At 30.9% G+C, this 14,709-nt stretch overlaps 1 pseudogene; it reads right to left on the minus strand.

The window, feature by feature from the left end:
- Nucleotides 1–5,683: 5,683 nt before the first annotated feature.
- LOC111732847 lies at nt 5,684–5,802 on the minus strand (annotated as a pseudogene).
- Between the last annotated feature and the right edge of the window lie 8,907 nt (nt 5,803–14,709).

The following is a 14,709-nucleotide window of genomic DNA, read 5'->3' on the forward strand; positions in this document are numbered from 1 at the left end:
CAAATAGACTCATGATTTTGGAAAACAACTCATCAGATTCTAGGGAGACCACAGTCTTTCCAATAAGTGACTCAGTACTGTTCTCATGGCTTATGAGCAAGAGTTTAGTAACAAATCACAAGTATCTGTTACATATCTATGTAATAGTATTCTTCATTGATACATTAGTAGAGATAATTTATTTTTCAGTTTTATATGGCAAACTAGTATACACATATTTACATTTATGTCTACATATTCGTACGTATACATGAAAAAAAAACAAGTATAAAGCCTGTATGATTTTAGGTTTTTTTTTTTATTTTCCTCCTCCAAGGCATAATGGTCATAAGAAATCATCTTGCTAATGCATTATTTGTTGAGTCACCAACTTTCATTACTGCTTCTCCTTAGCCTTTCCAAAGATTGCATGTATATTGTGGTAGTTCATAACATAAAGTGAGTTCAAAACTAATAATGTATTATTGGAAATAACTTAACAGCATGTGTATTGAGTTGCCGTTTCATTTAAGTGTGATTAATGGTTTCATTTGGGGGCTATTAAGCTCTTCTGGGGTTCTAGGTTGTTGAAATTTTTTTCACTGTAGCATAAACTAGTGCAGCTTAGCTTAAGAATTTTTCAATTTTCCCTCTACTACTGTATTATGAGCATAATCTTTAATGTCTGGAAAGAGTTGAATGGCAAGGTGCTTCCTATATTTTCACTCTAAATCTCTTAAGTTGAATTATGGTCTAAGTAATACAGCCAATCTGAATATTAGACCATGAAATGGTCACTAAGTTTTAATTAAGTTATATTCTTATAAATCAGGCATTATATGTGAAAGCAGATAATATATTTAAAGTTAATGTTTTCATGTACTACTTTGCTTTATAAGAGAAATAAAAACAGAATAAAAGTATAGAAAACTGGAAATATATCACACTGTCCTTTTGCTGTGTAGGAAATGACAAAATTTAACTTCCAGATTACCAAACAGGATAGAAGGCTAAAAGATTCCATACCACCCTGATGTTTGAAAATTACTACATTTAGACAGATTTCTTTTGTAACGATGAGGGAAAAAGAGCAACTAATTAGAGGTCAACGGGGAAAATGTACTGGAGAACAGAAAACTGTGATTTTGGGGGAAAACTCAGAGACAGAGAAAGAAAGAGAGGGAAAGGAAGTGAGGGGAAGGGAAGGGAAGGAAAGGGAAAGGAAGGGAAGGGAAGGGAAGAGAGAGGGAATCTAATTGCCTTATTAGAGCAGCAAAATCACCATCTCAGATTCTAAATCTAATAAATAGAAAAAAATTTGGTATTTAGCTTGCTTTTCATGTACAAAATTTATTTCAGGGTTACTACATTACTGATAAATAAAAGTTCCCTTTAGAGAAGAATTTCAGCTAATAAATGCAGAAGAAATGATAAATCACAATACCATTTTGTAATCACTAATGACAACAATAGATCTAAGCAAGAACCATCAGTGACTGCTGAAACCTTTAGGTGAGAAATTGGTGGAGATCTTTATTATAAATAGATCAGGCTAATAATACCTGCATCCACTTGTATTAGTTTTCTTCTGTTTATGCCATAACAAACACTGCAACTTTGATGACTTACCACAAGTTTAATATCTCACAGTTCTTTAAGTCCAAGTTAGCTTGACTAGTTTTTCTGCTCCAGATATCAGAAGGCAAAAATCAAGGTGCAGCCAGCCTGGACTCTTACTGGGAAGCTCTGGGAAGAATCTGCTTCCATATTCGTTCAGGTTATTGACAAAATCAAGCTCCTTATAGTGGTAAGACTGAGGTCCCTTTCCTTTGTTGGCTGTCAGCTAGGTACTGTCAGCTCTTAGAGGCCATAATTCCCAACCAATTATTAAACACATGATGCAAACACCTTTAGGCCTGTAGTGAGAGAAGAGATTGTTTTCTGTTTAATTAGGGTGATAAAATGAATATTGAAATAGCAGAGTAGAATGAAAATTTTAGTAAATGTCACTTAGAAAATAAATTCTTATGACAGTTCAGAGGAAAGAGTGTTACTTTGAAGACTCATTTTGTTAATAGCCAAATAGTAAAAGTTTTAGGCTTTTAGAGCCAAGAAGCAAAATTGAGACTAGTATGCAGGTACTTATATATAATTAAAAAAAAAAAAGTTCACAAACATTTTATTGTTAAAATTCAAAGACATAATCGTAGTAGTAAGTTTGGGTTTCTATAACAAATAGCACAGACTGGATGGCTTAAACAACAGAAATTTATTTTTTTCATAATTCTAGTAGCTTGATGTCCAAAATCAGGGTGCTGGCAGGCTTTGTTTCTCCTGGGGCCTCATCCCTTGACTTGCAGATAGTTGGTCGCTTTTTTACTGTGCCCACAAATTCCTGGTGTCTCTTCTTCTTCTTCTTCTTCTTCTAAGGACACCTGTTCTATCAGATTAGAGCCCTGCCCTGATGACCATATTTAACCTTAATTACTATCTTAAAAGCCCTATTTCCAAATACTTTTGGAGTTAGGGCTTCCACATACAGATTTTGGCAGAATACAATTCAGTATATAACAACAATAAAACAATATCAATAGTAATTGAGTAAAACTTTTGTAATATAGGTCTACTAATGAGAAGAATGGGAGTTTTTTTGTGGCGGGGAGGAGATAACATTTTGCTTAATTAAGTTTTAAAGTTAATGTTTCCTACATCAGAATCTATTATAAAAGTTTATCTGTAATGGTCATCAGTATGAGACTTTATGTTTTTCATTTTTAAAAATATCTTTTCATGCAGGTAGGTGATACATGTGACCCTTGAAATTTTGTCAAATTATTACTTTATCACTGAGATTTATGATGTAGGAAGGCAGGCAGGCAGGCACAGGAACAGAACATAATGTGGGTTTTTTTTATCAAAAGATTTTCCTCCTGTCTCCTTTGCAAGCACCATTGAGTCTGCATTGTTAGAACTACTAGCAGAAAAATGAAAAGTGAATACATTATCTAATATAATTAAATTCCTACAAGTTAAATGGATGCTCTGACTTCAAATGTATTATAAGTATAAATTAAGGCAGGTAATATGCAATAAAATTGATTAGAGTTAGAATCTCAATTAATAGAAAGATATATTTCTAGTCAGATCCTAAATGTATCTCCATACATTGTTTCATCCAAGTGATCATCCTCATGAATATACCTTGTTAAGTGAATGTTTAAATGTTCTTCAATTCTTTTTCTTTAAATCTCATTCCCTTTTATTTCTATGCTTAAAAAAATCTAACTCGCTTTTTATTTTTATTTCATTTTTATTTTTATCCACATTAGGTAAAGTTTTTTTTTTTTTTTTTAATTCAGTAGTTAATTTTTTTCAGTCTGACTCTACTTTTCAACCTCCACAGAATTCAAAAAGTTGTGTAAACTACAATATTTATCACAAGCACATTTAATGTTAGGGTGATGATGAAATACAAGAAAAAATGTGGCTAAATATTTCATGAACTGATCATTTAGCCTTGAGTTTTATAAAAAAGAAAATTTATTGGAAAAGGAGAGCACAGAAAACGTGCTGCATTAGGACCCAATATAGTCAATTTATGCTTTTAGTCAAACAAACCTGTATAATACTCCAAATGTTTAATGACTAATAATTCAAAAATTTTAGAATAAAACTAATAAAACATAATTCATGCCATTAGAACATTTTCAAAGTACACTTTTTTGTTTTCAAAATTGCAATCGGTTTTTAAAAAACCACATACATTTTTTAAAAATTTATATTTGCACATCAACATAATATTTGCACATCAACATATTATTCTTGTTGGTGTTTTGTATCATGTTAATTAGAAAGCCAAAATTATTTAATCAATATTTCAATGTTTGGACTTCCCTTTGATGCCATTTCGAAAGAAATTATAATTAGATATTTGATAACATTATTTTAAATGTTCTCACCTATTTAAATGTATAATATCATTTAAAAAATGAAGTATAAATGAAATGATTTTTTAATAAAGCAACTCTACTGAAGTTAAGTGATAATGTATTCTATAATTCAGTGTAACACATGGATTTCCTTGAAGGTTTATTTTATGGATTACAATAAAATTGTGAAACTATTTAGAAACAGAGTTAAAAGAAATAATTATATATCGTACTTTTTTATTTCAACAAGAGGCATACAGAAGCTTCTCACCATTGTCAACATTTATCTTTTTATGATATTTCATGGAGAACCTCTCATCATTAGAGATGAAAATTGTTATATTATTTTGAATTATGTCATTGAAATTTTAAAATGTAGACATTAGTTGCTTTATGAAAATAGGTAGGTGGGGTAAAGGGGGTCAAATATAGGGGGGTAGGGGGAGGATGAAGTGGGTAAAGGGGATCAAATATATGGTAGCTGAAGGAAAGTGGACTTTGAGTGCTAATCACACAATAGAATATATAACGTCAAATTATAATGTACACCTAAAAATTATATAATTGTATTAAACAATGTTACCCCAATAAACTTAAAAAAAAAAGAAAAAAGAAAATATGATTATGGATGTACTAGAGTGTAATCTCTTGAAACTTGAAACAGAAATTTTCAATTTCATAGAAGAAAAAAATTACTATAGGATACAGGAAACAGTTTGACAGAATTTCACATTTCTGAACTACAAAACATAACTAACATTTAATAAAAATTATATTTATAATATATCTATGTATCAGCCACATTTAAAGTCATTTAATCAAGATGTAACATGATCATTATATCTTCTATACATTGTTTTAGCCAGGTGATTATCCCAATAACTACATAGAGTGATAAAAACAACATCTGATAAGACATTGCATTCTGTCTTTGAAAAATATATTATTACAAAGTATTTGTCATTGGAAAAAAAATAAAGAAAATAGTAATTTGAAAATCTGGGAAAGAATGCAAGTTTTTTATAGTAGTAATATTGTAATAATTATGTACAGTGTCAGATGGGTACTTAATTTATCTGGGGGATTATTTCACGAGTTATGTGAATGTCTAATCACTGTGCTGTACAGCTGAAACTAGTTGAATAAAAAAATTTTAAATACAAGTTTTCTATTTATAACAACCATAACAATTTGAATTCATAAATGCTTTATTTTGATCCTATTTACATTATTTTCATTTATATATCATTGACTATGTAGGGGAGACATAGTCAATGATATACAAATGAAAATAATGTAAATCATTATTTTCATTTATATATCATTGACTATGTAGGGGAGACATAGTCAATGATATACAAATGAAAATAATGTACAATATCACAGCATTTTAACATATTTATTCATTGAAGGAATAATATTATTCTTTCATTTTTGTGTTCAGTTGGATAAACATGCAAAACTTTTCTTTATTAAATTATTTCACACCCCTAAGCATGTAGTGTTGATATTTTATGCTATAAGTAAATGTTTATATCTTTTAAAGTTCAATTCAGTATTCAATTATATTTTTTATACTAAACTGTACAAGGTACACAATAGGCATAGAATGAATAGTTGTTGAGAAATAAATGCCAAACGTATAATTTCAATTGTATTCATTTTTATTTTTTATTTATTTTTTATTTTTTTAGGCTAGGCAATCTTTGGTTGACCTCACAGATTGCAAGAACCTTGTCAGTTTACAATTCCTTATTTTTTATTTTATTTTTTATTTTTTATAGCATCTGGTCTTCCTAGGTGATCTCCCATCCAAATACTAACCAGGCCTGACCCTGCTTAGCTTCCAAGATCAGATGAGATTGGGTTTGATCAGGGTAGCATGGCTGTAGACTATTGTATTCATTTTACTCTCACTAATTATTGAATTTCTTTTAAAAAGTTTAGTGTCATATGAATTACTTCCTTTTCCAGCGGCATTTAAGCATATTTTATTCTTATAGAAGTAATACATGCTAATTATAGAAAATTGTAATTTATACAAAGTACCCAGAAACATTTCTCCTAAATGGAATCACTGCTAATATTCTTTGACATTTGAACTTTAAGTTAAACCACATAGGCTTTTGACAATTTGGATATGTATATTTGTATCACTTTTTCTTTCAAATAGAAAACTAATAGACAAAATATAACTTTTAATTTTGCTGTACATGGTGCTCTTTGGTGAGTGCTATACAATACACTCAATTCTCAGTTATGTCCCAGTTTTTATTTTCGATCTTATTCCCCAGTATTCTGTTCATGTATATGGTTCTCCGTGTTCATTAGAACTTGTGCTTCAGTCATTCAAATATTCCCTATGCAAAATTTCTAAACCAAGACCCATTTTTTGTTTTTAAAATATATGTGTTATAAAGAGCTATAATTATCATTATAACATGGAATTTTATATATTCTACAACATATAATCCCACAAAGAACAGTAGTTGTTCATTCAGAAGACTGCACAGGTTGTGTGCTGTAGTGTAAGAGTTGCTGAGAAGCACTGTCCCATAGTACTGTTTTTTATTTTCTTATATGAACACAACATTCAAAATAAAACACATTTATTCAGCCCTTACTCAAGTCCAGCTATATGTGAAGCATTTTATAAACATTATATAATTGAATCTTTTCAAATACCTCAATAAAGGTAGATTGTTAAATTATACCTCAGAAAAGGAGTCTGAAGCCCCTTATATTAGTACTATTAAAATTGTTTAATACTTTTCTAGAAGTGTCAGAGCTAGTAAAAACAGGGCTAGGAACTAAAAAAAAAAAATTTCTTAACTGAAAAGCATATTCCTTCATGACTACTTGCCTTTAAAACAGCTTTCTATTCAAAGAGCTGGAATTATATATTCATCTAACTATATATTTCATGCTTCTATAAAAAGATTTCCTTTAAAACTTTTTTAAATGAATGTGAACAAAATGGAAATGAATATATAAAAGAGTAGCCAAAATGATTAATGGTTCAGAAGGTAGGTATAATAAGCCAAAAGAAAGAAAGAAGATCAATAGCCTAAATAACTTATGAACCAAAATTTTTAAAAATTTCTTCTGCTGCCTAATGGCTGATTGACTGACAATTTTGAGCATATAGGACTAGAATTACCATGAAAATTGCTGATATTCACATCTACGTATTCAAATGGAGCCACATAAAATGAATTATTATTTAATGAAAGAAGATACTGAGTTAGACATCTATAACTGTCCTGAGATTGAAAACAATAAAGAGTGAGATAGATAAATGACACCGTAATGTCCTATTTTTTAAAAAAAAAGATCAAGAAAAAACATTTTTAAAAATACTTGTAGTAAGCAGAATAATGACTCCCTCAAAGATGTCCACATCTTAATCATCAGAATCTGGAGATACATTAGGTCACACTGAAAAATAAAATTAAGATTGCAGATAGAATTTAAGTTTCAAATCAGCCAATTTTAAAACAGATGGATAACAATGAATTAGCCAGATTGGCACAATGAAATTACAAGTATAAGCCAGACAGAAAGAAGTTAAAAATCACACAATATCACTTATATGTGGGATATAAACCTAAAAGCAACAAATGAACAGGACAGAGACTCATGGACATAGACAATAGACTAGTGGTTACCAGAGGGTAGAGCAGAGGCAGGAGGGGGTAGGTAGATGGGGAAAAAAAATTAAAATAATTTCTTCAAATAAATAAATAAATGAATAAAATAAATAAAAATTTTTAAAAAATAAAACAGATGGATAACAATGAATTAGCCAGATTGCACAATGAAATTACAAGTATGCTTAGAATTAGAAGAAGGAGGCAGAACAGAAGGATAATGATGAAATGTGAAAAGGATTCGACTCTGTGTTGATGACTTTGAAGATAGAGATCTAGGTTCATGAGCCAAGGAATGGCATGAAAACAGATTCTCCCACAGAGCCTCCAGAAAGGCACATAACTCTCTCCAGACAGTTTGGTTTTAGCCCTGTGAAACTCGTACTGGACTTTCGACCTCCATAGCTATTAGACACTAAATTTGTGTTGTTCTAAGCCACTAAATTTGTGTTGTTCTAAGCCACTAGGGATTTTTTTCACAGTAACAATATGAAACTAATACGGAGCCTTAGGAAAACAATATATTCTATTATAATGAAGTTTTTTGCCATTTCATAATATATTTTATTCTAAATTAATTTTTGGAGATATTTTTAGAAGTAAAACTTTTTAATCCAGAATATCTAAACTTATTCAGAAAATAAAGCAATTGTTGTAAGAGTCATCTTATTTTAAGTTTACAGATTATCTACTTTTCCTAGTTATACAGGTATATAGACTAATAGATATAAGAAGAAGAGGGGTCAAATATATGGTGAGGGAAGGAGATTTGACTTTGAGTGGTGAACACAGTGCAACATACATTATGGTGTGTTGAATTGTATACTTGAAACCTATATAATTTTATTAAGAAATGTCACCCTAATAAATTCAATAAAAAATTTAAAAGATACTATATCTGCATTATCTTCTTGAAAATGCTCTGTTTTTCTATATTATTTTCCAATATTCTATTTCTTTCTGCTTTGATGTAAATTTAGTATTTATCATGATTGAGGTTTATTGTTTTCTTAAATGTGCAGAATGAAGTATTGTATCACTTTCAGAATACATTTAGCTTTTATTTCTTTATTTTTTCTATTTTCTTTCTCTCTTTCTAGAAATCAAATTTAAAATATTTCAGATATGATGACTATTTTCCATGATTTTGCCTCTCCAACTTATTTCTAGAACTTTTTTTTTACCTAATTATTAGTTCTCTAATTTTTTCTTTATCCGCGTTTAATCTGCAGTTAAACATGTCTAATAATTTATTAATTTCAATTTTTCTATTTCTCAGTTCTATAGTTATATTGGATTAATTTTTCTTTAGTCTGCTATAATTCTTAGTACTTTGCTAACATTTTGAATCTTTCCTTTTATCACCTTGAACATGATATCAAATTCCTTTTAAAATTTTTATTTAATAGTAATAACTAGACTCATATTATTCTATTTTCTGGTATTTCCACTGCTTCTCATTTATGATAGTATTGTTCTAGTGACTCTGATTACCTTTTATTGTGTATTTTTTTTTAATTACTTTTTTTTGTGGAAATGAACTGAGGCCTAGGTTCATTATATCACATTCCTAGTAATCATTTCCTGATTCCCTTCTGCTACTGACACTCACCTGCTGACACATGCAGTTCCTACACACAAAAACACTTGAGACTGAATCTCTTAGGGCCACACATGTGCATTTAACCTAAACTGCACTCCATATGAGAACTTGTTTACATTTAATTCACCTATAATGCTATAGTACAGCTCACTGTAGTCCCAATACGAAGCACAAGAAATTTACCAGTACCTTAATTCTAGGCAAGCTGTGGATTGTATTTCCCCCTAATCTTTCAAGGCTTTGGGATGTAGGGGACTAGAAGAATGACTTTTGCAGAGGCAGCTTTGCAAACAAGAGAAGTTTAGAGGCAAGTAAAAAAATTACTGATTGATTAAAGGATTGATAATCATTGGATCTTTGAGAAAAATCAAAAAGATTGCAATTATGAAGTTTACAAGAGTAAAACTTAAAGAATATTTAATGAAATTTCAAATATATAAAAAATTACATATGTATGCATAGCTGTTAGCCTCTTTCTGTAGAATAAGGGGCAATAAAATGAAATTGAATCATTTAGGCAAAAAATATATATAATAAAAAGTAGAAATACTAAAACAGTGGAAAAAAGGTAATATGCATAGATTCAAATAAACAGGAACTTGTGCATATGCTTGAGTACACAGAGAAATGGTGTAGAAAAACTTTTTCTATACTGGACCCCAAGGAACCATCTTTTTAAATTGGTTGAAAAAAAATATAATTTTATATCATTAATCACTTATTTTTTGTACATTTTATAATTAAAACTTTGTCTGGGGCTATCAAAGGACAATAATCCATTTCAGTAATGCAACTGTTTTGAAATGATTTTTAAAAATCATCTTACTTTATAAAACTAAACTATTTTGAGTGCTTCGTATAGGCACAGATTTATAATCAGTACTATGCAGAGAATGTGCAAATAAAAAAAATAAATAAGTAGGTTATATTGGCAATCTCACTTCCATAGAATTGCATATAATCAGAAATAATCAAAGAATACTCTTGAATTCTTCATTCTTTAGCTGTTTTGACCATTTAGAGAAGTGATTACTGATACTCATTTATTATAAAAATTATTATGAAATATTTATAGCTAATTTCCCTATATAATTGTCAATTTATATTTCTTTGTGTGGTTTGCATTGATGAATTGCTTTGAATTGGGTGAATCTATCCTCAGGTGGTCAAAGAATTGAACAGAATTTCACTATAGTGTTGAAAGCCAAGAAAAAAAAATGAGACCTGTTGAAGTATTAGCTAATAGACAAGAAACAAACAGATCTAAAAATATATAAAGAAAAATAAGGATAAAAATTAGATAATATGAAATTTATATTTTAATTTCCATTGAGAGATAATTGTAGCAAACAAATCTTCCCCCTCTACTCCTCCATGCTCAAGACTTTTGCTGAAGATGAAGATCACACCTTGAAAACCTTTGAAGGTTGGGAAACATTGTTTTTATGTTTTGTATATTGATGTATGCTGTTCTAAGCCTTTGAACCACATTTTCATTAGACATGTTAAATGATATCTTGCAGTGTTCAAAACATTGTGGTGGGTGATAATGGGAATACAAAGCTAAATATGACACAGTCCCTGACCTCAGTGTTTACAGTGTTGTAGAAAAAATAAGACATAAACATGAGTAACATTGTAAACTTTTTAAAAATACAGAATATTATAATGATAAGTGCCACAATTGGAGTGTAGAAAGTCAACTATGTAGATCCAGGAGACCTTAGTAAATCACAAAAGATAAATACATTATTTTCCTGGTAGTTTTCAACAAAATAATTTGTGTATATGTGTTCACCATGCATTCTATTTTCATATTTCTCAATTTACTTTTTTATTTTCCAAACTGCATTAATGGAGCTATAGATCTTTATACCTAAATCAATTCAAAATTCATATCCTAGACACTTTAAAAAATCTAATAATTTATATAAAAAGGAGCTAAAAAAAAGAACATACTTTTAGGAGAGATAAGAACAAAGTATAAGTAAATGTATTATGATGATAAAAGATGTCACAACAATTTTATTAAAGCATGATATTTCTGTATGAAAATTAGATCAATTAACAAAAAGCAGAAAACTCAATATAACCAATAAATAATGAGAATATTTTTTGTAAAGATAATTGACCAATTTGACTAAATCAGCACATCAAAGAGTATTGAGCATGTATATATAGCCTAAAGTAGGTGATCCTATTTTTGGTAAGCTTTTTAAAATTTATTTCTTCAATATGAGGTGCAAATGTCAAATCAAAATCAAGTTCCTGACTTCAGTATTTTGCATCTACCTTGTCTCCATCAAGCTGCGCTGACATAGCTCAGAACTTTCAGCACATCCCACGGACATCACAGTTTGATTTAATTCTGTTATCAGACTGTTTCTAGCTTAAAATTATTGTGATTATTTATAAATTTCAGACTAGTAGAGTCCAAATTGTTCTAATGCTTAATGAGTCCTTAGCGACTTTTTTAAAAATTTTATTTTATTAGTTTTAAGTGTACAGTACATCGCTTAGACATTTGTATAGTTTATAAAACAATCCCCCTAATTGCTCCTTCTCTTCTCTGGCTTTCCAACTAACCATTACATTAATGCTAACTGCATTCCCTATGCCGTGATCCCCATCCCTGTGACCATCTGTCAACTACTAATTTGTACTTCTTTAACCCTTTACCGCTTTATCCCAGCTCCCTAACCCCTATCCCCGCTGGCCATCACCAGATTGTCCTCTATATTTGTGAGTGTGTTTTTGATTAGGTTGTTCTTTTTGTTCCTTAGATTCCTCATATAAGTGAAATCGTATGGTATTTATCTTTCTCTGCCTGACTTATTTCACTCAGTATGATAACCTCAAGGTCCATTCATGTATTGCAAATGGTAGGATTTCATTATTTTAATGGCTGAGTAATATTCCATTGTATATATGAACCATAACTTCTTTATCCAATCATCTGTGGATGGACATTTAGGTTGCTTCCATATCTTGGCTATTGGAAATTGTAACAATCAAGCCGCAGAGTTTTCCTAGAAGTCGAAACAGTCTGTTCCAGTAAAGGAACACTATAATTAATCAAGAACATCTGGGAGAACACACTTGAATTATAGAAAGAAACAGTTAATTTATCACTATTGAGCAGATGTCTTCGTATTTGTTTAAAGCAGTTCACCAGATCACAAAATACAACCTCTCAGCACCGCACTGTACCTCTTTACTCTTCTATATGCTATTTATTTGCATCTTATATTCTAAACAGAGGCTCCCCAAAGGTCTTACTCTTGCAATTAGTTTCATAGAACTTCTTTACTCTATGAAGTTCTGTATAAATTAAACAAAGATGAGTTATATAAAAATAAAAAAAGTCATTGTTTATTAAACATACACACACATATATATATACACACACACATATTTTGGAGGTTAAATTTACATAAAGTAAAGCCATACATCTTAAACATATAACGCGATGAGTTTTAACAAATTTATTGCCTCAGGCAACCTGAATGCCAATCAAGATGTGACTCCAAAAAGTCCCTTTATATCTTCTTTAAGTCGAGCCCAGCCATTCCTAGGGCAGTTATGATATTATAATCTCTAGCACCATAAATCAATTATGCTTGATTTTTAACTTCATATAGGTAGACTACTTTAGTATGAAATCTTTTGTGCCTGTCCTTTTTTCTCTATCTAATTTTTATAAGATTCATCCATATATCAATAGGTAGTTCCTCTTTATCACTGTGTAGTATGAATATTCCAAAATGTGTTCATCTATTGTGATATTTGGTTATTACAGTTTGGGGTTATTGTGAAGGAACTTCCATGAAATTTCTTGTGCATGTATTTTAATGGAAATGTATTTCCATTTCTCTTTGGTAAATAACTAGGAATACAATTGTTGAAATATAGGAGAAAAATATGGTAAATTTATAAGAATCTGACAGGCTTCTGGTTCCAGCCATGATGGAGTAACAGGCTAACCTTATCTACACAAATAATTCAAAACATAGACAGTTTACATGAAAGAAGAGCTTTTAGATATTGAAAAAGTACAGAAGGTTTTGAGCTCAGAAGAGGCCAAGCTACAGTTTCTTCAGTGATCCTGCATCTGGGTTCATCCAACAAGAGCTGTCTCCACTATGCTGCCCAAGTTCAACTCAACAAGATCAAAATCATATAACCGATGTGCACTCATGGGGAAATAGGTACCATGTCTCCCCTGGATCTCTATCCAAAAGGAGTTGATGGTGACATTGCCCAGGCAACTGGTGACAGGAGGATCTGAAGATTACAGTGAAACTGACCATTCAGAACAGACTGGCCTGTATTGAGGTGATGCCTTCTCCCTCTTTCTTAATCATCAAAGTCCTCAAGGAACCACCCAGAGACAGACAGAAGCAAAGAAAAAATAAATTAAGCAGAGTGGAAATATTACTTTTGATGAAGTTGTCCACACTGCCCAAAAGATGCACCACTGATCTTTAGCCAGAGAGCTTGTGGAACGATTAAAGAGATCTTAGGGACCGCCTATCCTGTGGGCTACAGTGTCGATGGCCACTACCTTCATGACATCACAGATGACATCAATAGTAGTGGAATTCCTCGCTCTAAAAGCAAACAAACAAACAAGAATTTCAATAAAGAATAATTTGACAGTCATAAACCAAACAAACAAAACTACCTCCCTGTGAAGATAAACAAAGGAGGAAAACCACATGATCTCCTATGCCTGATAATAATGGCACATATTAAATTGTAGTTCAGGGATGAAGATCTTTAGCAGAACATGGTGGTGTCTCTTATATGAGAATATAGAAAATAGAGGCACACAGATATCAGAGGTTGAGCCCTGGAAAGGAGGGAGCCACTTAGAAAAGAATCTTCAGAAATCTTCATAGAAGGACCTTTGAGTATTTGCTGAATACCAATTTGCATATGTATATGAGAAATTCCTTCAAACATTATTATGCTGGAACTATCTTATAGTAATTTAATACTTACTATGAATCTCACAAAATAATAGGCTATAGAATCTAAATATAAACTAAATATTTACCCATCGATCATCATGTAAGTGCAAAGAAGATGAGTAGCATTAATATTAGTGCCCAAATATCAATGTCTTGGTAACACTCACCTTTATAACTTCTCTTTTCACTAGAATTCAGAATGAAGTCTACCAAGTTTGGTAGAAAAACTGGTGTCATCATAGCTCCAACTGACCTTATTTTTCTCTTCCAATAGCCCATATAAACCTTTTACTTTTTCTTTCTGATTTCAGCCAAAAAGGAATATTTGTCATTCTTACTAACTAATGCAAATGGAGTTGGATAATCCATCAACCTCATTCTGTTGATGGAGAAGTTCACATTTAATTGACGCACTCTACTATACAGAGTTTGAAAAGTAACAGTGTCTTGCTGAAGCCAGTGAAGAGGGGCAGACCTGCAAAGTATTGAAGCTAAACTCTGTAGGACCATGAACAGGTGATGGAGGACACAAAAGGGAGTTCTAAATTTCCCCCTGAGGAGCTTATGTGTCATTG

The sequence above is a fragment of the Pteropus vampyrus genome, unplaced genomic scaffold (genome assembly GCF_000151845.1).
Source record: "Pteropus vampyrus isolate Shadow unplaced genomic scaffold, Pvam_2.0 Scaffold12, whole genome shotgun sequence".
In the NCBI taxonomy this organism is placed as follows: domain Eukaryota; kingdom Metazoa; phylum Chordata; class Mammalia; order Chiroptera; family Pteropodidae; genus Pteropus; species Pteropus vampyrus.